Below are 26,413 nucleotides of genomic sequence, written 5' to 3' on the forward strand. Positions count from 1 at the left end.
TTACTTAGACTATAACATCAAATCCTCTCTGTTAATCTGTTAATAGAAAACACTGATATTATATATTTTGAATTAAGGATTTTTTAAAATATTGCTTATTTTAAGGTTTGCTTTTTATTGTATGTCAAGTAATGTTTTGCAAGATGAGCAACTATATAAATATGGTGAATAAATAAACTTGAATTTCCTTTTTAAGATTGACTTAAGCATTTTGTTCAGAGAAACAATAGCAAAATTACTTTGGGGATCAGGTAGTATTGTCCTCGCTGACTCTGAAGGAGGCTTCCTCTCTTGAAATGTGTTCGATACTATGGTCTCTGATGGCCAAAGCCTATGCTAGCTCCAGTATGTCTTTCCTAGCTATTCAATAGACAGAGATATTTAGAAGTTATTGTGAAAAGTTCAAGATAGATGTTGTAATCAAACCTCCACCCATTTTGTAATGTGCATTTATTTATTTATTTAGCATATGGCATACAGTGTCATACACATGTTAGATACATAACAGTCCTGACAGCCTAGAATGCTAGTTCTTTCCATTCAGTGCTTATGCACCTATCTTTGGTGCCCCATGGGGGGTGAACTAGTTTTACACCAACTGAGTAGAAGTGCTTGGGTTGTTGGTTGTTCTGGGCACCTCTGCCAATCTTGCCTTGCCTTGTGTCGCGATGCCTCATGTCTGGCCAGGTCCAGCACTGGTTTCCGCTCCCTGCGCACACAAACACAACTAGATTTTTTCCACTAAACTGGTACCCATTTATTTACTTGCAATATTGCATGCTTTTGAACTGCTGGGTGGGCAGCGCTAGGGATCAAGCAATGGGAGCTCACTCTACCTCACAGAGCTGGGCCAGAACAGTCAAAGTGTAAATCATTTCTGGCCGGCAATTCCAACGACAGTTAGCCTCTGCGCCACTGCATCTCCCTTTGTAATGTGTTTATTTCACATAAAAAACAAGCACAGCTTTGACTGCAATATTGAGGCTGCCATCTTGTCATTTTTTTACCATAATCTGAAGACATCCATCTTTAGAACTGTAAACATATATTTCATTTATTTACCCATATTTATATGCTGGCTACTCCTTTAACTCTATATATAACTTTTAGTTAAACCAAGCACTCGAACGTTCCTATCTTTGTTCAGAGGATTCTCATAAATAATTGAAATAATTAGAAATTAATATAGAAATTGGTACCCCTCACTAAATGTCTCTGATATGAGTATATTCCCCTTTTCATTGGCCTATGATTAATTATCATATTGCCTTATATAATCTAAGTTTAATCCACTCCACCTGTTTGGAAAATCATAAACAAGCATCTAAATCTTTTAGGGATTATTTTTCTCAACCCATATGTTCCCCAATTCTTATCACTTTTTCACACTTTAAAACGGGGTGTCAAACTGGTGACCCATGGGCTGGATGCGTCATGTACAGGCCACACCCACCCTATCTCCACAAAAGCAAAAAATATTATGATACATCACATGGCACAATCGAGTTTGACACCCGTGCTTTAAAAGCTAGAGATTTCTTTCTTTCTTTCTTTCTTTCTTTCTTTCTTTCTTTCTTTCTTTCTTTCTTTCTTTTTCCTTCCTTCCTTCCTTCCTTCCTTCCTTCCTTCCTTCCTTCCTTCCTTCCTTCCTTCCTTCCTTCCTTTCTTTCTCTGCTTTAAGGGTGGGAACAGAGAACTGAAATAAACGCCTTTCCCATTTATTTCATTTTCTCAGAATTTCCTCTCTTGGTTTTATTTTTTTCCCCTTCAGATTCAATATTTCTGACAACTGGGAAAAATAATAATGTTTTCATTTCCATGGCAATGCAATCCTAAACTTTGGACGGTTTCTATGGAATTTCAAGAGTACTGTCTCTGGGCAATCAAGTAATTAGTTGAGAAGTTATTACAGTTTCAAAGTCTTGGTAACTAGTTCTTGTGTCCATGCTAGTAATCTTTGCAGATAGATTTTGCATAGTGCATACTGATATGGCTTCCAAACCACACCATACAATTTCAAAACATAGTGTTCAAGAACATGGCATAATATCGTATTCTGTGATATAAGAAAAGGACAGAAAAAAGGTTTCATGCTACAGCAATTATGGGTGGATATATATTTTTAGTAAGTATGACTTTTCACTTAAGACAATGTATATTTACATTTCTGGCATCTAACCAGTCTTCCAGAATTTAAATATGCTTTAATACATACACTTGAGTCCTCCACAAAGAATAGTTAGAAATATACTGGTCCTATATTAATATTGTTGGAACCAGTGGCATATAAGTTCTATAGATTTTTAATAACTAAATAACCATACTGTTTTGAAAGTCCTAGAAAATCCAAGATCAAGCTCTCTTAAGGAATAATTGCATGGTTCTTAAAATTCCAGTCTTCAGGTGTCTTCACTTTCCATCCTCCTGCCTTCCAAATAAGTCACACAGGTTTTTTTTGTTGTTGCTGATTGTATTTGGTCTCCCCAGTTTTTGAATTTTAATATGCTGTCACAATATTTTTGACTGTTGTTTCATAGCTTTTTCTTCTTTTTTATGATTATGCTGCTGTTTTGTGCTCTATTGCTTTTATACTGGAATATATTAATTTATTTATCCAAGGTATTTTGGGACAGAAAGGCAAAAGATAGACATCTTAGCTCTATAATTTGAGATCTACATATGGAACACAACTGAGTACAGTCATCATCCAAATTAAGATGACTAGAAATAGGACTTCCTTGCTGTGGTGTTCCATTTGTGGAATTCTATCTTTAAGGAAACCTGCTGATTTTGTTCCACTGGAGCCTATGGGGAATTAGTCAACACTGATCACATTTGCCAATTTCCTTGAAAGCTAGAAACTATTACATCTGGTTCTTATTGCTTTGATCCCATTGTCTCTGGCTTTTTAAAACAAATGTTTTAATTTTATATATAAAAATAGTGGTATGTATTTGGAAAGAACATCTATTGACTTATTGGCAAGTGTACATTTCCTTCATTAATTTCCAGGATAAATTACTGAGCTTTTTTTGATTTTAAAGCAAAATAGCAGAGTCCAAAATGATTTTTATATTTGTATGATTACCTTATGCCAGTACATTGATTAAATGAACAGAATTTGTATGGTCTACAAAATTATGGTTTAAATGTCAATTTATAAAACAACTTTCCAATAAAAGCCTATTTTCTAATGTATAAAAATGGCAGAGTGTAGTGTTCTTTCCTATAATGAACTATTTCCTATAACAGTTCATTATAGGTCTGCATAATGAACTATTTAAGATCTTTTAAAGATAACAAAATGTGATTCTGTGGTCTATTTTACTTTTTTAAAAAATTCTTCGTCTAAATCAGGGGTGTCAAACTGCCAGCCCATGGGCTGGTTTCATCATTTATTTATTTATTTATGAGACTTATATACCGCTTTAAGTGCAAACACTCTCTAAGCGGTGTACACCAGTAAGCAATGTATATATATATATTTACATTGCCCCCAACAATCTGGGTCCTCATTTTACCTACCTCGGAAGGATGGAAGGCTGAGTCAACCTTGAGCCGGTGAGATTTGAACCGCTGACCTGCTGAACACAGTCAGCTAAAGTGGCCTGCAGTACTGCACTCTAACTGCTGCGCCACCTTGGCACAGCAGAGCCACGGCCATTCCATTGCTGGCAATAGCAAAAAAACTCCGATAAGTTGCGCAATGTCACGTGACATCGCAAGTTTGACATGTCTGGTCTAAATATATCAATATATTTGGTTTTTAGCTTTTTTAGATTTGAACTTATCTTTTAGTGTATATTGAATGCTACTGAGCTGTCTACTATGATAAAATATTAAAACTTGTTCATCCTGACTTCAATTTAGATATTTTGTTCAGATTAGAAAATATACCCTTTTGAATCTATGTATAGATTTTTTATAATATTTTATCTGGTTAATATTTTCCTCTTTCCGTTTATTGATTCAGTTACATTATATTTTATTTTATTATTCAAAATTTTCTATTTTGCTTTTGTTGTACTTATATATTCCACTTCAGAATGGTTAGTAACTGTAAATAAAAATATTATTAAAAAGGAAACTTTTGCTGCTACACTTCACAATAATAGCTAATGTACAGTATGCTAACTTAGAATGAAGATATTCCTTGAAAGTAGATATGCATTGTTCCAAAGTCTGTCTTCTGTATGAAATCTTCTAAACCTTCCTACAATCAGTAATTGGTATTACTCTACTTTTCAGTTAACAGCCTATGTTTAATTTGTTAAATCAGAGGTATTGGGGTGTGGGTCTGGATATCAAACCTAGTATGTGGCTGAGTGAGAAATTTGACTGCTTTTATGATTACTCAGTTTTAAGGTCTTGTATGTCCTCAGTGGTATATTATAGCTGAGCCCTGGGATTTTAAAATATGCTGATCTCTGCTTCAGTTTAAGCTCTTTGTGAAGTATTTTCCACACACAAGGCTCCTGTGTAGTTTCACCACACAAGATTTGCTCAGAGGCATAGCAGAGTACTGAGCTCCAGACTGTCTAATCTATCATAATTTGAATTATGATAGGAATAATTTTATAATACCAAATTTCTTCAGTACTAGACCTCAGCTATGCCAAATACCTCCAGCTTTGCACTGAACATCCATAGAGCAAGAATAAATTTGTCATAATTTTGAAACTTTGTGATCAAGCAACCTATCATATTTAGTTCTACATACAGGCTATGAATACCATCTTCTTGCACTCTATGTCTAATGATGAGTTAGTTGCATGAGGAAAATTATTGCCATCTTATAGGCAAGTCAGTGGCTTGTTACTGAGCATTAGAAAACCAAGCTCAGTGAGTGATAATTGACTTTGTAATACTGAAAGAAGGCTCAGCTCTCACATTCAACATATTAAGATGGGAGTGCAGGCAACATTGTGGTTGTGTGAAAAATTAATGATAGGGTCAGAAATTGAGAAACATAAAAAGATAGTAACATTGGAGAATGATATTCTTCCAAGATACCTGCAAAAGCTCTGTTAGGTATTTGCAGAGATATGAGTTCCATTGGATCTTCAACAACAGGGAAAAATGTGGGGTAATACAAAGTCATATTGAACAAAGACACATTACTGAAATGTGATGTTTTCCTTGTTAGTGTCCTTGAACTCTATTGGCCTTTGGAGATGTTACTGACTATGATTTATGGGTTATGTAGAATATGCTGATTGAGAAAAGCTGAACCAGATCTTTAAATAGGAAAATTCACTTCCTTTCGAACACTCATTTTTGTCAAAATATCTGCAACATTCTCTCAAATTCCAAAGGTAACCAGTTGCTGTTTTATTATCTGTCAATCAGCCTTGGCTTGGCCCTGTTCCTTTGTCTGTTTTTGCCTACCTACCCTTTCCCCATTTTTGCCGTATTTGGGAGGGAAAGAGTTTATGTCAACCTTCTCATCCATATTCTATATGACTTTTCCCATAAGTGTTTAACAAGAAATTAGTAAGGGATTTATTCATAATGCAGGCATCCTAAGCAAATGTAGCAATCAACTTCTAGGTTTACTTTATTTCATAAACGTGGTCTTTGTACAAACAGTTCCATCCAGTTTCCCCGACTCCATCCTGAACAGGGACTATAATATCATAAAAAGGGAGGTTTTTTTTTAATATAGGATGTTTGTGAAATGAAGATCTCAATTGATTTTAACTTTTTAAAAAATCATCACCTACAGGAACAGAAGTGATGGATAATGTGTGGGTTGTTATGTAAGAAGCTTAGCTGCTTCTGAGCAACTTTTTGAAATACCTCCTCTAAATGCATCTCATATTCTGTCAAAAATTCCCCAGGAGCCAGTTCACTTTCCTTCTGAACAAGGGGGGGCAACAAAAGCAGGCACTGCATGTTGTTTAATGGAAACCCAAGCATCCAAATTATTGCAACTATTTTCCAGAGTTAAATAAACAAGGATTAATCCAGCCTATGTTTGAATTTGTAATATTAAATAGAGGCAAGATAAAGAGTGTCAGAAATTGTTCTCTTTGGAACTAGCAACTGATTATGCAGATACAAGCTACTGAGACTACAATTACTAGAATGCCTAGAAGCGTGACCAATGGGTGCTGAAGTCACAATACATGATAGAGTCCTCAGATTGAGACTGTTCTAAAATCTTTCTGTCAAATAAAACTATCTTTTAAATTCTTTAAAACAATTTGAAAAAGAAAAACATTTACCTTGATTCCTTCTTGATTTTGTGCTATCACTACTTATGCTCTTATTTAGTACGACTTATAATTCCTCTAGATATGTTAGGATTGTAAAACCCTCTTTTTTTAAAGTTCCATGAATATCCTGACTTGGCACTGCTTTGAGGCATTTGGGAGATTAGACATAACTGCTAGTGCTGTTAGTGCTGATGCAAACAGCCCATGCTGGGTAAATCTAAAGTACAGCTGGGTAAATCTAACTAATTGCATGGAAAGAAGAGATGCTGAACACTGGGTGCTTTGCCCAGGGTTTCTTTGTACCTGGAGCTGATTCTTCTTATGCTTCTTCAGGAGAAGAAACCAAAGAACCTTGCAGATCACTTTTGGAAATTGACAGAAAATACTATTTGGCCTGTCTCAGTCTTCTACTGCCTTGCAGATATCTTGGATAACAATTGACTAGTGATGAAGAAACTGCAATGGAGCTGAAGGGAAAGTATACTGAATCTATGCTCTGCTCCTATGGCTTTATCCCTTTTGATTCCACAACTGATTTAGACAATTGATTCAAGTGGAGTTGTACTCTTTTATGCCACTGAGGTGACTCATGCCTGCTTCCTTAGCATAATAAATGCCATTCTATACACTTACAATATAAACGTAGCTATCTAATCACTTTCAATTAACAAAAGCTGGCTGGTACCTTCATTTTTTTCACGAGAGAGATGTTGCTACATAAATTTTAAAGATGGGAATCATTTCATTAATGAAATGTGCAATACAAGGCATTGCATAAAGCATGTAATTATATACTTTCCCCCATCCCTAATTTCCCATATGTGGGTACTAAAGAAAAGTAGGTTGGTTCCTGTAAATCTCTTGAATTAATTCTTCCATCCTGGTGGAGATTTACATTGCCATTGACTCAGCTATTTTAAAAACAAATGACTTAAACATTCAAGATCTCTTTCAGTTTATACTGAGCCTGCAGTAGGGCTTGCAACATATTGTACATCATACATTTTTTTTTAAATTAAAAGCATCTGACAATCAGTTAGCTAATATCCCATAACTAATATCCAGTGACGGAATTCAAATAATTTAACAACCAGTTCTCTCTGAAATCACAGAACCCTTTAAGAGGTGCACATGTAAAAACCAAGCTAGGGTGGGGGGAGCTGCCCCATGTGCCCTGCACCTGCTTCAGTGTCCCCTCACCCAGGCCACTCCCCCGCTTGGTTCAATGACCTGGCTGCCCTCCCACATCTCCCCTTTCACTCCCCTCCCAAGCCAGACTGCCATGCTACAGAAGATAGACCTTACCCACCATTTCGGAGCCAGGGGGAAGTGATGGCAAAAGGCTCTGCTGCCGCTGTACAACAGTCACACCTGCCACTGGAAGAGCTTTCCTTGGTCCCTGCTGCCCTTGCCGCCCCCACTTTGCCCCGCAGATCACCTCCTCCTCCTCCTCCTCCTCCTCCTCCTCCTCCTCCTCCTCTGCCAACTCTCCCGTGGCTTACACTGTGATTGGGAGGCACAGACCTCCCCTGCCAGCTTCCTCTGCCAGCCCTGGTATCCCTCTGCAAGCTGCTGATCAGGAAGAAAACATGTCTGCTCTGGGGGGGGGGGCAATTTCAAAGGGCTTCCTGGAGAAAAAGAGCAAAGCTCTTCTGTTTGCCATCTGAAGCAAGTGACAAGGCCAACTCTGCAGGAAGCGGATCCTCTTCGCAAGGGCTTTGCAGGGCCATCAGGGAAGGGGAGTATTTTCTCAGAGCTTAGCATCCTTCCATATGAAGTGTCCTTCCTTTCCTCCCTTCTGCCGGGAGGAAAACAGCAGAAAACGGGGCTGCCATTTCCAGAACGGAGAAGGGAGATGCCGCCTGATGGAGGGCGGCAAGAAAATGTGTGCAAGAAAGTGCAGTGGCAGCGATGGAGGGCTGGTGGAGGGATACCATGGTTGGTGGAGGGAGGTGGTAGAGGAGGCTTGTGCAGATTTATCATAACCAGTTTGCCAAACTCAACAAAAAATTAGGTATCGGTTCTGCTGAACTGGTGCGAACCGGCTGAATCCCACCACTGCTTATATCATTTTCTTTTCTTGGCAAATAGCTATAAAGTCACAAATCCAATAGCATTTTTTTATAACCTAAGGAGTAGAGGCTCCATGCATATATTTTAAAGGAGGAACCTTTGTTATTACCCTGAAATTAGGGTAATAGGACAAAATCATCTTCTAACTGGTCTCTTCACCTTGACAGGGGCTAATGAATTCCATCTGCAAGGGAAAAAAATGAAGGTATGTTCTGGGTGGCTTGCATTACAGAGCTGCTCCAGGCAAAGAGGGGCTAATTTTCTGTATGTAGTAAATAGGATCAGCATCTTCTCTTTTCTGCAATTCCCATTGCTATAGGCTTCACAGCTGCATTACAGACCGAAACACAAGATGGCATTCCTTTCTCCTGGAAAGGCTGAATTGTTTGAATGTCTGTCTGTCATGCAGCTAATAAAAAGGAGGGGGTAGGAATGAACATTTAGATTCATAGGAAAGGCATACACTCGGTTTTCTAATATTATCTGCACATTATTCCTGGATTATTCTTTTGTATTCCCCATTTTTTTCAAATGGAAACTTAGCCATGTGGACTTAAAGGGAAGGTTTGTTTCAACTTTTTTGTTTTATTTTTTTAGAATAGAATAATAAGTTTATTGTCATTTTGAATGTACACTAATCAGCATACATTAAAATGAAATCTCAGTGCATACAGCTCTCAAAGGGTCACCACTTCCGATATACACTACATAAATATGACATAAATAAATGAATGAATAAACAAACAAAAAACAAACAAACAAACAAATAATGCATATACCCACATACATTATATGACACAGAGAAACTATAGTCTAGTTTGGGTTATGTATACATGTGCATAGCGAGAAAAACGAATCTTGCAAGTTTGCCAGACGGATGGCATAGGGAACAAAGCTATTACAGAATTGGGTAGTCATGCTAAAAATACTTTGAAACCTCCTCCCAGAGGGGAGCAACAGAAACAGACTGTAAAGTGGGTGTGTGGGGTCTCTAACAATGCTTTGAACTCTAAGCACATGGAGCTTATAAGCAGCATCCTGAATACCGGGAAGCGAGCTTCCAATGATCTTCGCGGCTCTTCTTACCAATCTTCTGTCTGAGGCACTGCTGCCACCAAACCAGACAGTAATGCAGTTTGTTAAAATGGTCTCAATCATGTAAAAAGTGGCCAGGGCAGAAGGAGAAAGATGTGCTCTCCTCTTCCGATGCAGGAAATGCAGGTGCTGTTTTGCATGCTTCACTAGTAAGGATGATGTGTGGAGAGACCAATTCAGATTGTTAGTTATCTGCACTCCCAAATACTTAATACTGTTGACCACCTCTACAGCTGCATCCTTAATATTGAGTGGAGTATGACTATGCTGGCTCTTTCTAAAATCTACAATGATCTCCTTTGTTTTATCAACATTTAGAACTAGGTTACTTTTATTGCATCAGTCCACCAGAGCCTTCACCTCTTCTCTATAAGCATCTTCATTGTCATCCCAGATAAGTCCCACTATTGCCCTGTTGTCTGAATACTGCACAATATGATTCGTAGCAGATTTGGCACAGCAATCATGGGTCATCAAGGTGAACAGTAGTGGACTCAGGCACAGCCCTGTGAAGAACCTGTACTCAAGGAGATGGAATTGGAAACTTTCTTTCCAACTCACACAACTTAGGGCCTATCAATAAGGAAATCAAGTATCCAATTACATAAAGGAGTATAAACCCTAATAAGCTCAGTTTGTTCATCAGATACTGAGGAATGATTGTGTTGAATGCTGAACTAAAATCCACAAACAGCATTCACAAATGGATCAATGGATCAATCCATTCCTTCTGTTGCTTGATCATCAAGGGGAACAAATGTCCTTCACTTTGATAATGTTTTATAGGACAAAATGGAGCTACTCGGATGCAAGTATGGTTTTCAGTATCAAAACGGCACACAAAAAGGTGCCAAATGTCTTCCCTCTGAAATTTGTGTGCTTCTAAATTGCATGCTTTTTATTTGTTTGTTTGTGTATATCCCACCTTTATTATTTTTACAAATAATTCAAGGCAGTGAACACATCTAATCCTTTTTCCTCCTCCTATTTTCCCCAAAACAGCAACCCTGTGAGGTGAGTTGGTGAGGTGAGAGAGAGTGACTAGCTCAAGGTCACCATGCTGACTTTCATGGCTAAGGCATGAACTCACGGCCTCTTGCTTTCTGCCGGCTTCCTTAAACACTAGACTAAACTAGCACTTAAACTTTTATACTGCTCCATATTGCAAGTCCTCTCTAAGTCATTTATAATGATAACATTCTGGTGTCCCAGCATTCTGGGACCTCATTTTACTGTAATAGTGGTGAATATCTAGCTAGGCTATAGGATGAGGGTGAAGGTTCGTTCTCTGAGCTTGTGGGTTGGTTTCCGAACATTCGTTACCAGGCTAGGTAACATCTTCAGCAGAGTTTAGGGGATGTCAGTGTCAGTGTTCTCTGTTTATAAGGGCTTCAGGTGTGAGTGTGTCAAGTGAGGGTCTTATGATGGGTCAGGTTTGAGTCATCAGTGAGGGGCTTGTGATGGGTCTGAGTCAACCTTGAGCTGGTCAGGATCGAACTCCAGCAGTGAACAAAGTTACTGCATTCTAACCACTGTGCTACATGTGTGTATGTGCATGTGTACTATATAAATATTACATAATATTAATGGATTATGTTCATAAAGAACTGGTACACTATCTTCTTACAGACTTTGGAAGTAGGATTTATTTCTAAAGAAAATACATATAACGTAAAGCTATTTACACAATACATTTACCTTTAGGAATAGATCTGTAACCAGCTTTTCTAGCACACAAGATTACCATAAATTAGCCACAAATATTTATTTATACAACTTGCTAAGTTAAAATGTGGTTGGCTAATTTGTGATTTAGTATCCTATTCAAATAGTCTGGCTCTAATAAAAATATGAAATGTCTGCAAAATGGAATTGCAATTATATTAGTTTCTATTTTTACTGATTATGTAGTTGTTTTTTTAAAAACCACAGTGGCCTGTTATACAAAAATTAAGGAGGTAAGTTTTATGCCATTAAATGCTTCACCAACTTAATTTTTTATGTCTTCTTAAAACACAGCAGGAGAGTCTTTCTAAATATTGGCAAATTCTACCAATTATCTAAAGTACATTTCTTACTGCATAAGGATTCTTTGTGGGTAACTTGTATATCTGACATTCAAGACACTGAGTCATTTTTTTCTCCTATTAAAATAGATTTTTCAGTAATACAGTTTGTCCTCGACTTACAACAGTTCATTTAGTGACTGTTCAAAGTTATAACAGCACTGAAAAAAAGTAACTTATGACCATTTTTCACATTTACGACTATTGCAGCATCCCAGGGTCATGGGATCCCCTTTGTGACCTTCTGACAGCAAAGTGAATAGGGAAACCAGACTCACTTAACAACCGTGTGAGTAACTTATTAACCGTGGCAAGAAAGGTTGTAAAATGGGGCAAAACTCATGTAACAAATGTTTCACTTAGCAACATAAATTTTGGGCTCAATTGTGCTTGTAACTCAAGGACTACCTATATTTATCAGCTGTTCTGACAGGGATCTAATATTCATTCAATTATTCCCTGACACATCTTTTGTAGGATTTTACTTCTCTTAGAGTCTATCATCTCCAAAGATAGTTTATTCCGTTGTTATACAGTTCTTATAAGGAAATTATCCTGATGTGAAATTCAGGTTTACTTCCTTGTTTCTTCTCCTGTCTTGTGGAACACCTCTGAACAATTCCTCTCAGTCTTCTGCCTGATAGCTTGGGTCTCCTTCTAGTATTTTCTTTTACAGAGTAAATTTATCCCTTACCAGCAACCATGGTGTGTTTATATGTTTTTCCTTCCAGGCTCTTTGTTGTTTTAGTTGCTCTTTGACAGTAGACACCTCTGGACACATTCAAATTTGTTAATATCTGTCTTAAAATTCAGTGTTTTGTTCAGCTACAGTTAATAGAATTAATCACATTGTCTGGATTCATCTAATACTATATAGTAACCTTACTATCTCATTTTGCCTAATATATTGAAGCAATAATGTTTTAGGTAGTGCAGGGGTCCCCAACCCCAGTCCATGGACCAGTACCGGTCCACGATATGACAGCAACCATTCCGCACAAACAAGCAAAGCTCCATCCGTGGAATGCAGGCAGCACACAAAACCACTCATCCTCCGGTCCACGGAAAAACTTCTCTCCACGGAACCGGTTTCTGGTGCTCAAAAGGTTGGGGACCTCTGAGCTAGTGTATGAAGGCACAGTTCTGTTCAGGGCCTATGATCATTTTTCCCTTGTTATTTGTGAATGCATTGGCCCTGGGTTTGTGACGATACTAGCACTAGTTTATGCCAACCCAACAGTTTCGCCCAGTTTTATCTGAGTATTATGCAAATCCTAACTGTATTTATGCAATAAACCAGAAGTGAATAAACTATAATGTAACATGATGCAGGAGACAGGTTACATTTGCATGACATACTAAGCTGAAAAAAAAATAGTTAATGAAGCTGCTACCATTTAAATTCTTCCTTTCACATACAGATCTTTAAAACCTCCCATGACTTTTCATAGACAAAAATGGCTGCTTTTTCAGTTTCACAGGCTTAAGTTTAGTTCATTAACTGCTAGCATCTGTACATATTTTCTGTACCAGCTAGTTATAATAAGGTGCTGCATTTGATTATCTGTGTTTTCCCCCTTTTCAAATGGCACAAACATTTTGATGTGAATACTTGGATGAAAATGATGAATTTGCATTTTAGATGTAATTAAGACACAAGAGATACACAAAAATGCTGTTGTCCATTATACTCTTAAGCCACAAAAAGATTACCAAGCAAACATACTTACAGTAAGTATAAACAAGTTCCCCTGTTGGTGTACTTGTCATTAGAAAGCCCTGTAAAGCTTAGGGAAAGTGTTTCAATACCATTTACCATGACCTATTAAGCACATATGTTCAGAAGTGGTTTGTACTTACTTGTTTTGTACATTGCTCAACCAGTTAGACCAGACGTGGCATCTTAGAAATGTTCATCAGCGTCTACTGCTGGCATACCAAGGTTAAATTGGGTGGAGAGAGTCTCCAAAGAAACAGTAGGTTTCCTAGCAAATTGAATCTAGTCATACTGTCTCCAGAAAATGTGGCCAACAATTTTCCCCAATTGGAAAATATGAGTGCATTATGAATCTTACAAAGAGTTTGAGGACTGGAGGTTTCATAACATGAGAAACTGAATAAAGTAAGAAGCACATGTAAGCTGCAAACATAGATAGAAAAGCCCTAGGATAAGAACATATTGACATTTACTTAGGTTCCTATTGTTCCATCCTTGCATTGACTTTAAAAATCTTGTCCGCATTTTTGGCAATGGATTGTAAGATGTTTAATCTGGACTATTAAAACACCGGGGAATGAGACATTTTTACCGTTTATGACTGTAAAAGCAGTGAAGTAGAGCACTATTGGACTTTTTTTTAAAGTACAGGGAAATGTTGGTATCTCAGAAAAAGAAAAATTGTAGTTTAAAATATCAGCTGGGTTTTGAGTTGACCTTTTTATTTTCAAGGGAAGAAGAATTGTAGCCATTGTGCTATTATAGCAGTTATAGTAGCAGTAGTTCATTTTATTTATTTATTTTTTATTTATTGAAAATTTTTAAGGTTTTACAATAAAATACTCCCCCACTCCCACCCCCCCATCACCCTCCCCCCTCCTTCCCAGAGCTGAATACAGGGTTAAAAAAAAAGAAAAAAAAAGAAACAAAAAACATACAACTTAAGTAAACATCAAACAATTATACATACATCCAAAAAACAAGATTTTAAATACTTTAACTCCAATACATAAAAACAAAAATTACCATTACCCTTAAACATAAGTTATTCAAAAACTTACCCTTAAACATAAGTTATTCAAAAGCTAAATAATACTTTCTAATATCATATTTATTCTGTATAAAATTCACCCATCTTTTCCACGCCAAAATATATCTCTCTTGCGATTGGTCTTTCAGATAAGCTGAAATTTTTGCCATTTCAGATAAATAAGAAACTTTAAGAAACCATTCTTCTAAAGTAGGCAAAAAGTCCTTCTTCCAATATTGCCCAATCAACAACCTTGCTGCTGTAATTAAATTCAACATTAAAATAGTCTCTTTACCATCACAATCATCAATAATACCTAACAGAAACAATTGTGGTGTAAATTTTATCCTTATATTAAAAATCTTCTGAATATTCCACCAAATCTTGATCCAAAAAGCCTTTATATTTCTACATGACCACCAAATATGATAATATGTTGCATCCAAACAGCCACATCTCCAACATTTGGGCTGCTCATTTGGATACATACGAGACATCTTTTGTGGATCAAGGTGCCACCTATAAAACATTTTGTAAAAATTTGCTCGTAAATTTTGAGCTTGAGTAAATTTAACATTCCTCACCCAAATCATCTCCCATATATCTAATAAAATCGGCTCATCAAAATTTTGAGCCCATTTAACCATACAATCTTTAACTAATTCTGTTTCTGAATCCAATTCCACTAAAATACTATAAACTCTTTTTATATGAGTTCGACTTTGATCTTTAATTTGTTTCATCAAATTCACATCTTCCCTAATAAAACCCACTTTTTGATCTATTCTCCACCTTTCTAATAATTGCCTATACTGGAACCAAGAATAATTAATATTTTCCTGCACTAACTCCTCCATAGATTTAAATTGCCAATTATTCCCTTCCCAGTTAAGTAATTGTTTATAAGAAATGCTATCCATTTTCACTCCTTTCCTTATCCCTTCTATTGCGTGCCCTGGAATTCCCCACAACGGTATTCTAGAGTCTGATCTATAATATTTCTTCCAGACACGCAAAAAAGCAATTCTTAAAATATGGGACTTGAAAACCCTATCCACCTTTTTATTATAAATTGAATATGCATGCCATCCAAAGTAGCAGTAGTTCTAAAAGGTGTTACTGAATATAGTATCAGTTGAACAAGCATTTTTGCTTCTATAAAGCGGCAATGAACTACTGGAATTCACTTGCCTCAAACAGAAACGTGCTACCTGAAATGGATAGGAGCCCTCAAGCAAAGATAATATGGGAAAGCATGTTTTGGAACCAAGCAGAAAAATGCATCCTGTGGTCATTTTGACAGGGTGGGTGGGTATTTAAATGGCATTTCTTCTACCTTCCATAAACAGTTGCCTAACATATTCTGGTAACAAAACAATGGGTGATGAATATAAACCCTAAGTAAACTCTTCTCTTCAGTAGTGCTGAAAGAGAATAGCAGTGCTAACCTTAACTTGCTTAAGATGACTTTGAACTGCCCCAGAGATGGACTGGGGATGAAGCAAAAGCAACATCATGATGACATTATATAAAACAATAGTTGCTGTACTGGAGAATTCCTGCTGCAGTTAGAGGGATGTGAGGCCTTAATATGTAAAAGGGGGCTCTGAAGCTACATAGCTGAGGACTGCATAGAGGAAAAATGCTTCCTGAGCCATGAGCAAATTTTCTGGAATATTTCTCTTGTGATCCTGTAGTCCATCTGCAGTACAAAGAGATTTTCAGATATCCTATAGATTAGGACAATATTAGAATACATGAAAAGAAATCAGGGGAAACTTACACCAGCTTTGTCTGTTTCATCTATGGTTTTGTGGGAGGGGTGGGAAAATATTATTTTTGCCCTGAGTTTCATTTATTCATGGTAATTAGTTGGGAATTGTGTGCTCGGTTAGTTAGGGCTGCCTCTTCCCACTCCCTACCTAGTAGGCTGTCAGGAGAAAGCAAATTACATTTTCCAGAGATCTGAACTGATGGCTTGTAGAGGCTTTTGAAAATTTGGCTACGGGCCAGATGTAGCCCAAGGGCTGTGGGTTTTGCCATGCCTGATGTAGAGCCATATAGACATCCCTCAGTTTGCAACATGGATAATGTAGGAATTTTATTAATTCATTAAAAGTAGAACACTATCCTGTAAGAACAGAGAAGTACAGCTGATATTTTACTTCAGAAGAGTTAGAGTGTGCCAATAAATCAGAGCCTTCGTCAGAGCTGGTTTAAATTACAAAATCCTATATATGTTTGGCATAGGAAAGCATCCTAAATTGGTAGAGATTGTTGTGTCAATGATCCTAAACATTGCAGGAAATTTTGACTCACACATGGGATGGTCTACAACAGTGTTTCTCCAACATTAAGATGTGTGAACTTCAACTCTCAAAGTTCTGGAAGTTAAAATCCATACAATTTAAAGTTGTCAAGTTGAAAAGACACGGGTCTACACATTTTATACAGGAACTTGGGTAGGAACTTTGCTATGTGATGCAGTCCGAATAGCAAGATAGTTTAAATAATCACCAATGAATGTAACAGAGGTGTGAGAGAGAAACTTTTGGCTTTTTCTCATTTCCCTCAAAACTGAGGAGGTGGTGGGAAAGAAAAATTGAGGGAGTTGACTCAGAACTGTTCAACTTCTTTTTTTTTTTTTTGGCCTTTTCAAAATTCTGGGAAGAGGAAAAAATAGCCACAGTTATTCCAAGCATGTCAGGATAATAACAGGCTGTTTACTGTTTATATGCAAGGAATGTAAGGCAGGCTGTCCAGTGCGGGCAAGAGGGAGGGGAAATTTGGCAGGCTTTTTCAAACATTCAAGACTTCTGCTTATTCAAGCAAAAGGAGAGGCCTATATCCTGGCTTTGTTCTCCTTCAAGCACATTTAAAGCATCACATATTTTCAGTGTAGGTCACATACATCTTCATTATGATTCAGCCCTTAAGACTGAAACAACATGATGCCAAGTTGGGCAACTATTGTTAAACTCTAGAAGAAAGAAGCCCTTTTCATGGACTTGTATGAGATAACTATGACAGTACTGGGTTTGGGATTTGTCCTGACTTCATTTGTCATCACTGTCTGTTCCTGACCTGGTGGCCTCTTTCACCTCATTCCTACCTTGGCTCAGATGCGGTTTCTCATTTCCAATTTCCTTATGAGACATCAGGATAGTACACCCATGTGTTCTGGAAATTGTCTTGCACATATTTCAAATTGCACTTTAAAAAAGTCCAATGCCTAAGAAGGTCAATTTATGAACATGAGGAATGAATTGATGTTGTCTCCAACAAATTTCTTGAGCATATTTTTAACTTCACCCTGCCTTATCTTTGCTGTTAATGCTCTATTATGTTTTCCAGATATCTGGTGTCCCTGGTTGAAAATACAATTTGGCTATTTAAGAATTGTACAAAAGCAAAATGGTAGCAGCAAATTACAGGTATTTGTATCTCTTTACCACCATTTCATGATTGACTGATGTTTTGCAACCCAGATCTTTCCTTACTATGTAAACTCGGCTACTGGTTTATAGCTTAATTATTATATAAACCCAACCAATGGTGGTTAATTCAAAGGACTAGGGTTGAAGAAGTTATGGCTTAGCCCAATATGTAAGCATAATCATTGTAACTTACTTCAACATACCTTGTTAAATCACCTACAACTTAGCTTAATTTGTGAATCTGCCTACAAAAATGGGTGTCTTTCTTTTCAAGAGAAAATAATTTTTATTTTTTGAAATGATTCAAAATGTGGATATGCGTGGATTGTATTTCTCAATTCATAAGAACTCCCTCTTTAAATCAAAATAATGACAGGATGCCTTAGAATATTCTAGGTGTCTCCCAACAGAAAATATTTTTGTTTATACTTGTAAAATTCTTATTGTATTACTATGCAGAGAACTAACATAAATATTGATGTTCTTTTGGATTTATTTCGTCTTGTTCTGACAGTTGAATAGAATTTGGTTTTTGGGAAGCCTGAAATACCATAGCCAGCCAGAACCCTTAATATTGATTATCACTCTGTATTACAGTATGAACCAAAGTCAGCTTTCTTTTACCTAGATGTCTATAAAATTCCAACATTAGTTAGGGGATGAAAAAAAAGCCTGAGAAAAAAGTTCATGTCATGAGAGCAAACAGATCAGTTAACTGGCAAGGACAAGATATCTGTCCATTTTATTTTATGTAGCAAAGTCAGTTTGATTGATAGCTGAATCTAAATTCAGCAATGATGACAAGATATAGTTTTTGCCATTCCCAAGCGGCAGCTGGTTAACTGTGAGTAGTGATGCAAAGCAGGTCGTGTAGCATAGCTATCTGTGCCTGCAGTGCCTCTCCCACCAATGATACTCAATGAGCAACATCAAGCAGGCAGAGAGAATCTTTTTTTTTTTTGCCTTCTTTGCGTGAGTGAGCTATCAAATCATTATTAAAGTTTTTACTATTGTTGTTGGAATACTGCATGGTTGTATCATGCATGCTGGATGGCTGTCAGCTTTCTATGACATTTGAAGTCAGAAGTAACACAGAATTTGAGAGAACTGTTTTTTACATTTCACAAATAACTAAACAATGAATAGTGAAAAACACATATCAGTGTCCTCATGGGGAACTTGTGCAAAAGGGGGGGGGAAGAGATAACATCAAGAGAGAAAATAGTTCCCCACCCCTGTAAATGTAGCTTTCCCATTAGCCTACGCTCCCTGGTGTATGGAGAAATTTAAAGAGTTATTATGCAAACCTTTTCTGCATTCTGTTCATACCGCTGTCTCCCCATTCTTTGGGAGTGCAAATAATCAATCTGTATAACAGGCTGAACATTCCAAAGCTTATATAAGGGATAATGAAAGGAACAAGACTCTTATTCCAACAGGGATTTGAAGGTCATTACATTTCTGCTTCTGCTTTACCTGCCAACCCTCTCTTTTGCAGCAGTGAAAACAGAACCAGAGAACTGAAAGGGACTCAGAGCAACTGGCAAGTGTAGTCACCTCAAATTCTGAGAGTTATGGTTTCCACTGGTGAGTTTTCACTGAAGTTGAAAGCAGTCACAATGATTTCAGAAAAACAGCTTAGAAACTATTATAGGTGTATCCTTTGTAGCACATGAGTGTACATAACTACTGAACTGTACATTCTCTTCATAACCTGGCCCACATGAGAACTAGGTTATAATATAGTTAAGCCTAGCATTTCATCTGAACCTACAGCATGGATTGGGTATGGCTAGTCTAAAGTAAAGAAGAAATAGGGGAGACATGATAGCTGTGTTCAGTATCTGAGGGGCTGCCACAAGGCAGAAGGGGCCAGGTTGTTCACCAAAGCACCAGAGGGAAGGATGAGAAACAATGGTTGGAAACTGATCAAAGAGAGAAGCAACCTGGAACTAATGAGAAACTTCCTGACAATGAGGGCAATCAACCAGTGGAACAGCTTACCCCCAGAAATCGTGGGCACTCCATCACTGGAGATTTTTAAGAAGAGAATGGACATTCACCTGTCTGAGATGATATAGGTTCTCCTGCTTGAGCAGGGGGCTGGACTAGAAGACCTCCAAGACTTCCTTCCAGTTCTATTCTATTCTATTCAAATTTTCTACTTTGAAAACATTGTGGACATTCTACTACCTTACTTCCAGGTATAAATGTACATTTAAAGTTAGATCTTAGATTCTTTCAATTGTAATATGTTATGTCTTTCAATGTAGAATTTATGGACTTTGCCTATTATACCCCTGGAAATCCTTCTTGTTATGTAATGGTTATAAAGTACATCGTGAAAAGATTGTAGTGTCTATAGCAGTGAAATTCACATTTGCTGAAAAATGAGTGACTCTTCCTTCTCAGAGTTGACTGATTAGTAAAAGAAAAGGATAATTCCTCTACGTCATCTAGAACTATAATATGTTTTATATTTTATACAGTGCTTTTTTTGTAAAAAAAAAAAAAAAGTGCCAGAACTCACACACTCATACAACCCGCCTTGCCTACCCTACAAGATTCCATCCAAAAAAGGTACCGGAACTCCATTCTGGGCATTCTATGACAAAAAAAGCCCTGATTTTATTTATTATTTGTATAAATAATGACTCCCCTCTTGTAAAATTAAGTGGTTGTTCTTTGCAGCTTCATTATTTAGTAATGGAGCTACACTATACCCTATGCTATTCCATTGGATTTAGAGCCATTAGCTGGAGCCTCAGTTATGCAAAGAATTCAGTCTCTCAGTTAAGCTTTGGGGCTTAATGAGTTCATACAAACAGCCAAATTAATCTACTCAAGCCTAGTACTTTCCAGAAGTGTTAAATTAGCACTTCTGCTGTTCCCAACCAGTATAGTATAGCTGGAAAAGAATTTATTTTGGAATCAATCAGATGACACCATGATAGAATTCCAGTAGGAGCACAGTTACGTTAACCCATGAAAGAAAAATGCTTCTCCAAAAACATTTTTCTTTGGGAAGAGACAAACTGCTCTCTGGCTCTAGAGAACTGATGTACAAAAAAAAAAAAAAAAAGTCGGGGGGGGGGAGGTAGTTGCCTTTTGTCTCTTAGACAGCAGGAAACTTTGTGAATCATCTTGTTTTTAATCATATGCTAGTCTGCCTGAATAAATCCGAATTGAACTCTCTGGCCTAGACTGAAGGAAGCACTCCAGACTCTTCTATTTTTGCTCACAGAAAAATGGAACAGTGAAAGAAGAGAAAGATAATAGTTCATGTCTACCACGTGGGACACAGCAAAAAAGTGATTCCTAAAAAGCAAGTTAGTTCATGTGAGATTTCACCAAGTGCAACTTTATTTTGTATGAGTCAGAAGCATATATATGGATGGATTTATAAAAAAAAAGCTGTATACCTTTTTAATGTCATTTTTTTTACAAAGTTTCAGAGGCAAAGCAAAAGTCAGTATGAAAGACTGCCTATCTAAGCACAAGGGAGATCAAAAATATATTACTAAAATCCTGAAAAAGCAAGATGGATTTTGCCCTGTACAAAAAATATAATATAATGAGAATGCATATATAGGAAGAACATTTTTGTAATTTAATTGCTGCCTTCACTAACAGTTTTCTCTTGCTAGTTTCCCTTACACTCAGATGGGTCTTAAAATTGCCAAACCCATGAAGATAAATTTTAGTCAAAAACTATTTAGAGTCTGTAGGTTCACTATACTTGGGCTTACTAGTTTTAAAGGTTCTGATTTTAAAGATTGTAACTAGCATAACAAGCATATTGTGTATGCTTCTGATCCTGGCAAAGACTTCAAAAATCAGTTTAAAATGGACACAGAAGGAGAGGCAAATGGTATATATTCAACACTGGAGAGTGTCGATATTTTTCATATGCCACAAGACAGAATAAATTTCTGCAGATCCCTTTGCATTGCTTTTGTTAGGAGGTGTTGCATAACTCTTTAAAATATAGAAACCAACTCTCTATTACATCTTTTACCAAAGATGTTTTGCTGTCCTGACTAGCAATGGATTTTTTTTTCTTTTGGCATCTCAGCATATGTCTCTGCTCTTTAATTTTTTCCCTAGATTTATCATTGCCTCTCCCAAGTGATAGATGTCTCTTTATTTCATAGCAATATTATCACTATCCCTGTCAATTTTCCATCTTAGGAAGATAAACTTCTTCCTAAACTTCTCTGCCTATTTGAATTGAGCTGGTGTTGTCTGTTAACATAATTTTACAGGTTTTTTTAATTGCAGTAGCAGATTAGGTTTTGTTTCTTTTTCACTTTCAACAAGTCTTCCTCATTTCCAGTCATCAAAGTATGATGGGTCATGAGCATAGGTAAGATTGTTGATGTTTCGCACAACATATAATTCCAATTTCTATTTCTTCCAATCAAACATTTCTCATGATATATTTTGCTTATAAATTAAATAAGGTGACAATAAACAATCTTGGTACATTCGTTTCCCAGTTTTGAACTTAGTTGCTCCATATTCTGATCTAATTTTTGTTTCCTGATAATCATATAAACTTCAACAGACAAATGAAGTAGCCTCGAACTTCCATTTTTTTAGGACATTTCACAATTTATCGTGATCAACAAAGTTAAAAGCCTTTGATTAATAAAACAAAAAACAAAAATGGTGTCTTTTTGGAATTCTTTTGTCATTTCCATTACCCATTGGATGTCTTTTGAATTCAGCAAGTACATCTGGCAAATATAGAGTAGAAATACATAAGTAGCAACAGTGTTAAAGATATCAGCAACTGGTCCAACTGACATTTATATTTAAGCTGTAGAACAACATGGAGGTGTCAGACCAATATTGAAGTCTCTGGGAAGTTTCCTTCCTTCCTTCCTTCCTTCCTTCCTTCCTTCCTTCCTTCCTTCCTTCCTTCCTTCCTTCCTTCCTTCCTTCCTCCCTCCCTCCCTCCCTCCCTCCCTTCCTTCCTTCCATTTCACACAATTGTAGACACTGAGTATTTGAGTAATAATAGTAATAATATACCAACGTAAGAATATATATGTACTAGAATACATATTAACTTATGCAATAATAAGCAAAACATATCAATTACTAATGAGCAAACCTATGTGCTGTAGAGATGAAATGGTAAGAAATTTAAAACAAATATTGAGACTTATTTAAAGTAAGTATATGATCTTCCAAATTACTATTCTGTTAGCATGATTGCATTATTGACCTCATTTGCACAGCATGCCAAGCACAAAGCCATAAATCAGGAATGGCTAACTTTTCAATGGCCAAGGATCATGCTTAATACTTTTGGAACAACTGATGGTTTGTAAATTCTCTTTATGAAAAGTATGAGGTTCTTTTTTTTTTTAAACCACTTATAGGATTTGCTTATCAGTTAATGTCCATGAATGTCTTACTTCCAAATAGCAGATAATTCTGCTGCAAGTTTTTAGCAATTATGGTTAGAGTGGCTTCCAGGAAAATAGAGAGTTGGGGCTCTGTTGTCCATATTTCTGCCATTAGTCATAGTTTACAAATGACAATAGATGGGCCATACAATGTACTAAGCCAGAACTAAATCTAATTGTCTCTTAGCATGAGGCTAGCCACTGTATATTAGGGATAACTGCAATTCCTTGTCTTTTCTGAAGTTGTGTAATCAAATTTCTGCAATGGGAGATTGTCTTCCATAGCTAATACATTTCTGACTGTCTGTTGTTATTTTTAACATGGGTTTATGTAGACTCTTTTCAGAGTGTGTCCCTGGATCACAGGGCACATCTGCTTCATTTTTTGAAATGGGGCCAGATTTCTGAGCTTTCTGAAGGATGACAACAGCATATAGTTTTAAATACATGTCTAGTTACTATAAGTGCATCCACAAGCATGTACAGAGAGACTGCTTTCTATTTTTGCCCACAATCTTTGACACTCCTTGACTCAAGAGCATATTTACAACCACTCCTAGTAGGAACATGTCATTGCACATACCTATTGATGGGGAATTGAAGGCTGGGTAGGAGGAATATTTGTTTGCAGAGAAATTGACCCACTTTTATTTTTCTCCTGCATATTCTCACAAAGAAGTGAATCATAGAACTGGAAGAGACAAAACACCTCAGTTACATCAGCTCAAAGAATATGAATTGTGAGCCAGCACATCCTCTCTGCTTGAATATCAATTTATCAAACAAACTTAGGCAAACCAATGAAACAAACAACCCATCTCAGCACTGATAAGAATAAGATAAAGAACAGTCACCACAATTATTTATAATCTGCCTTTTATCTAAGGTGATTTACAATCAACATCAAAACCAAGGAGAAAAATGCTATTTTTTTTTTTTAAAAAAACAAGAATAGTGAAATTGATAATAAAGACATGAAAGGAGCATCTGGAACAGGTTTTAGGGTTGCTGACCTCTATCTCCCTCCTTTTTCTCTTCAGAGAGTTTTATCATTAGGCAAATGATATAATAGCCACAGAATACAAAAAGGAGGATTTAGTCAAGCAGACTTCTAAGGTGGTTTTCTTACCTTGTTTTTTTTCTTCTTCTGGGATCATTCCTTTGAGGTATTGTTTTGGGAAAGGGATAAAAATCCAATGGCCAAAACTATTGTAATAATCTTTTAATTATAAGCTGGAACCATGAGCTGAAGTGGTTTGGCCAGCCAAGAGCCACCCTTAACACTTCTGAGGGGAAACTAACATCCACAAAGTGGTTAGAACCACTTCTTAATTATGTACTGAGCTAAGAATTGAGAATGTGATAGCTTGTTCAGGTCTTGCACTACAATTTTCATGTGTATTACATCTCAACATGAAAAGAAACCATAATTCTTTCTGTTTTAGCAACCATAGACAAAGAATGACCTGAAGATGCCCTCTTCGTTATCTGGCAGAGATCCTAGAAAGCAATTGTTGAATAGGCAGAAATTCAATTGATGAAGCTGCACTGTCACTCTATTATTGCTCCGGGCAGTAATTTATAGAATTCATTTAAACAGGAATTTATCCCCTGAATTTCTATTTGTCATGTGGCAGTGGAAATCACATTAGATGGAAAGGAGGAAATAATTCTGTGACTGGCCTTTTAGAGTTCTTGCATGGATCTGCGTAAAAATTTCAGGGAGAAACACATTTTTCTTCTATCTCCTGTTAAATTATAATAATTCTTGACTGAATAATTTTATTTTCAATTGTCTTATTAAATATATGACTGATAATAAATACTCCTGAAAGCTGGACAGTACATTGCATAATGAAGAATCATAACTATGCAACCAGTTATATCTTAGTTGTTATTCTCTCAGTACCAGATAGTTGCTTTGGCACAATTTTATCTATAATCATCCTTTCCTTTTGAGTGCAGTCTTTTTGCCATGCTTTGAACTTCTAAAGCTTTGTTTCACAGCAGCAACATTTCACCCTCAGCTTGGAACCAGCTACTGCTGAGGTGTTTCTTACAAAGACTGATATTCAGATGCATTAGGAACTGGAACTGAGAAAGACACAGATATATATTTCATTGCACATCACTAGGAAATCTTGATTTTTTTTAAAAAAAAAAAAATCCAGCAATTGAAGTTGGACCTATGAACCCTTTGCTCTATTTCTTCCCAAGCTCTTGGCAGAGGTAGATTTCACCATCTCCAGTAGCAGTCTGCTTTCCTTAGTTATCAGCTCAAGACATGAGGATAAAGATCAATAAAGGAAACATGGGAGGACAGGAAATGATCTCAAAGTGTGCTCCTAAAATTTTGAATATTGTTTGTTGATCTTTCCAAAGCACTCACTGTGTTGAAATATATACAATTATGTGACTGTGTCATACAAGTGAACAGAATTTAGCATTCAATTCAAGACAATGTAAAACAAACACACAGCAACAGATTCATAACTTGCACCAACAAGAAAGGGTTTGTTTGGTAATGTTTAGTTGAATAAGATGTAACTAGCTGGGTTTAATCCATACATAAATGTTTATAAATCTCAATGGCTGGGTTCACGTATTGGAATTAGCTAAAACCAAACCAGCCTTATTTATACCTTGTATCTCCACTGAGATGTGCATACAACAGCTGAGCTATTTCTATGTAATCGTATCTAGTAAGTGATATATTCTACATTCACAAACACTTAGCTCTGTGAGATCGAATTTGAATCAGTCACCGGGACCAGAAATTTACTCTTCCAAGCTTTCGGACTCCATCTTCAGGAAATTTCTCTCTACTGGAATAAGTGCTTTCGGTTGTTCTGTGAGTCATGCTTATGTAGTGCCTTCCTATTGGCTGACTGTGTGTTGATGGCTGGCGATTGGCTGTTGTTTCCTTGTGCTGCCAAGCCCTCAGCTCCTAAATATTTGCCAAGCTGGTGGTAAATCAGCACTCCTGTTAACTGACAAGGGGCCCGTGTCCCAGGTTTCAATCATTTCCTTGGCTATCTTTGTACCTGCATGGCAAATGATCTTAGTTGCTATGAAATTAAATTTGTGTCCTTGTTCATTGCAATATGAGGTTACCAATAAGTTGGAGTCTCCTTATCTGACCACTCACTTGTGTTCTTGCAGCCTGGTGGTTAGCTTCCTCTCCATTTGTCCTACATAGTCACAGATTACATTGGAAGTATGTCCTACCTCCAAATGATCTTTACAATGCATAATTTATCCTTGTATAGTAGCCTCTGGGCAGTGTGTGATGCCCACTTGAAAATCTCGGCAGCTGCATCTACTACTTCTGAAATGTTTTTGATGTATGGCAGGGTATGC

The 26,413-nt window shown here is 36.8% G+C and overlaps 1 long non-coding RNA gene across 1 annotated transcript; it reads right to left on the reverse strand.

Annotated features, from left to right (window-relative positions):
* Positions 1 to 486: 486 nt before the first annotated feature.
* LOC120315562 lies at positions 487 to 25,854 on the reverse strand. Its single transcript, XR_005558713.1, has 3 exons — positions 25,696 to 25,854; positions 23,637 to 23,744; positions 487 to 709 (listed from the first exon to the last, which is right to left on the reverse strand). It is a non-coding gene; the product is annotated as an uncharacterized LOC120315562 (long non-coding RNA).
* Between the last annotated feature and the right edge of the window lie 559 nt (positions 25,855 to 26,413).

Source organism: Crotalus tigris, unplaced genomic scaffold (genome assembly GCF_016545835.1).
Source record: "Crotalus tigris isolate CLP2741 ecotype Arizona unplaced genomic scaffold, ASM1654583v1 scf7180000019154.1569036, whole genome shotgun sequence".
Lineage (NCBI taxonomy): Eukaryota > Metazoa > Chordata > Lepidosauria > Squamata > Viperidae > Crotalus > Crotalus tigris.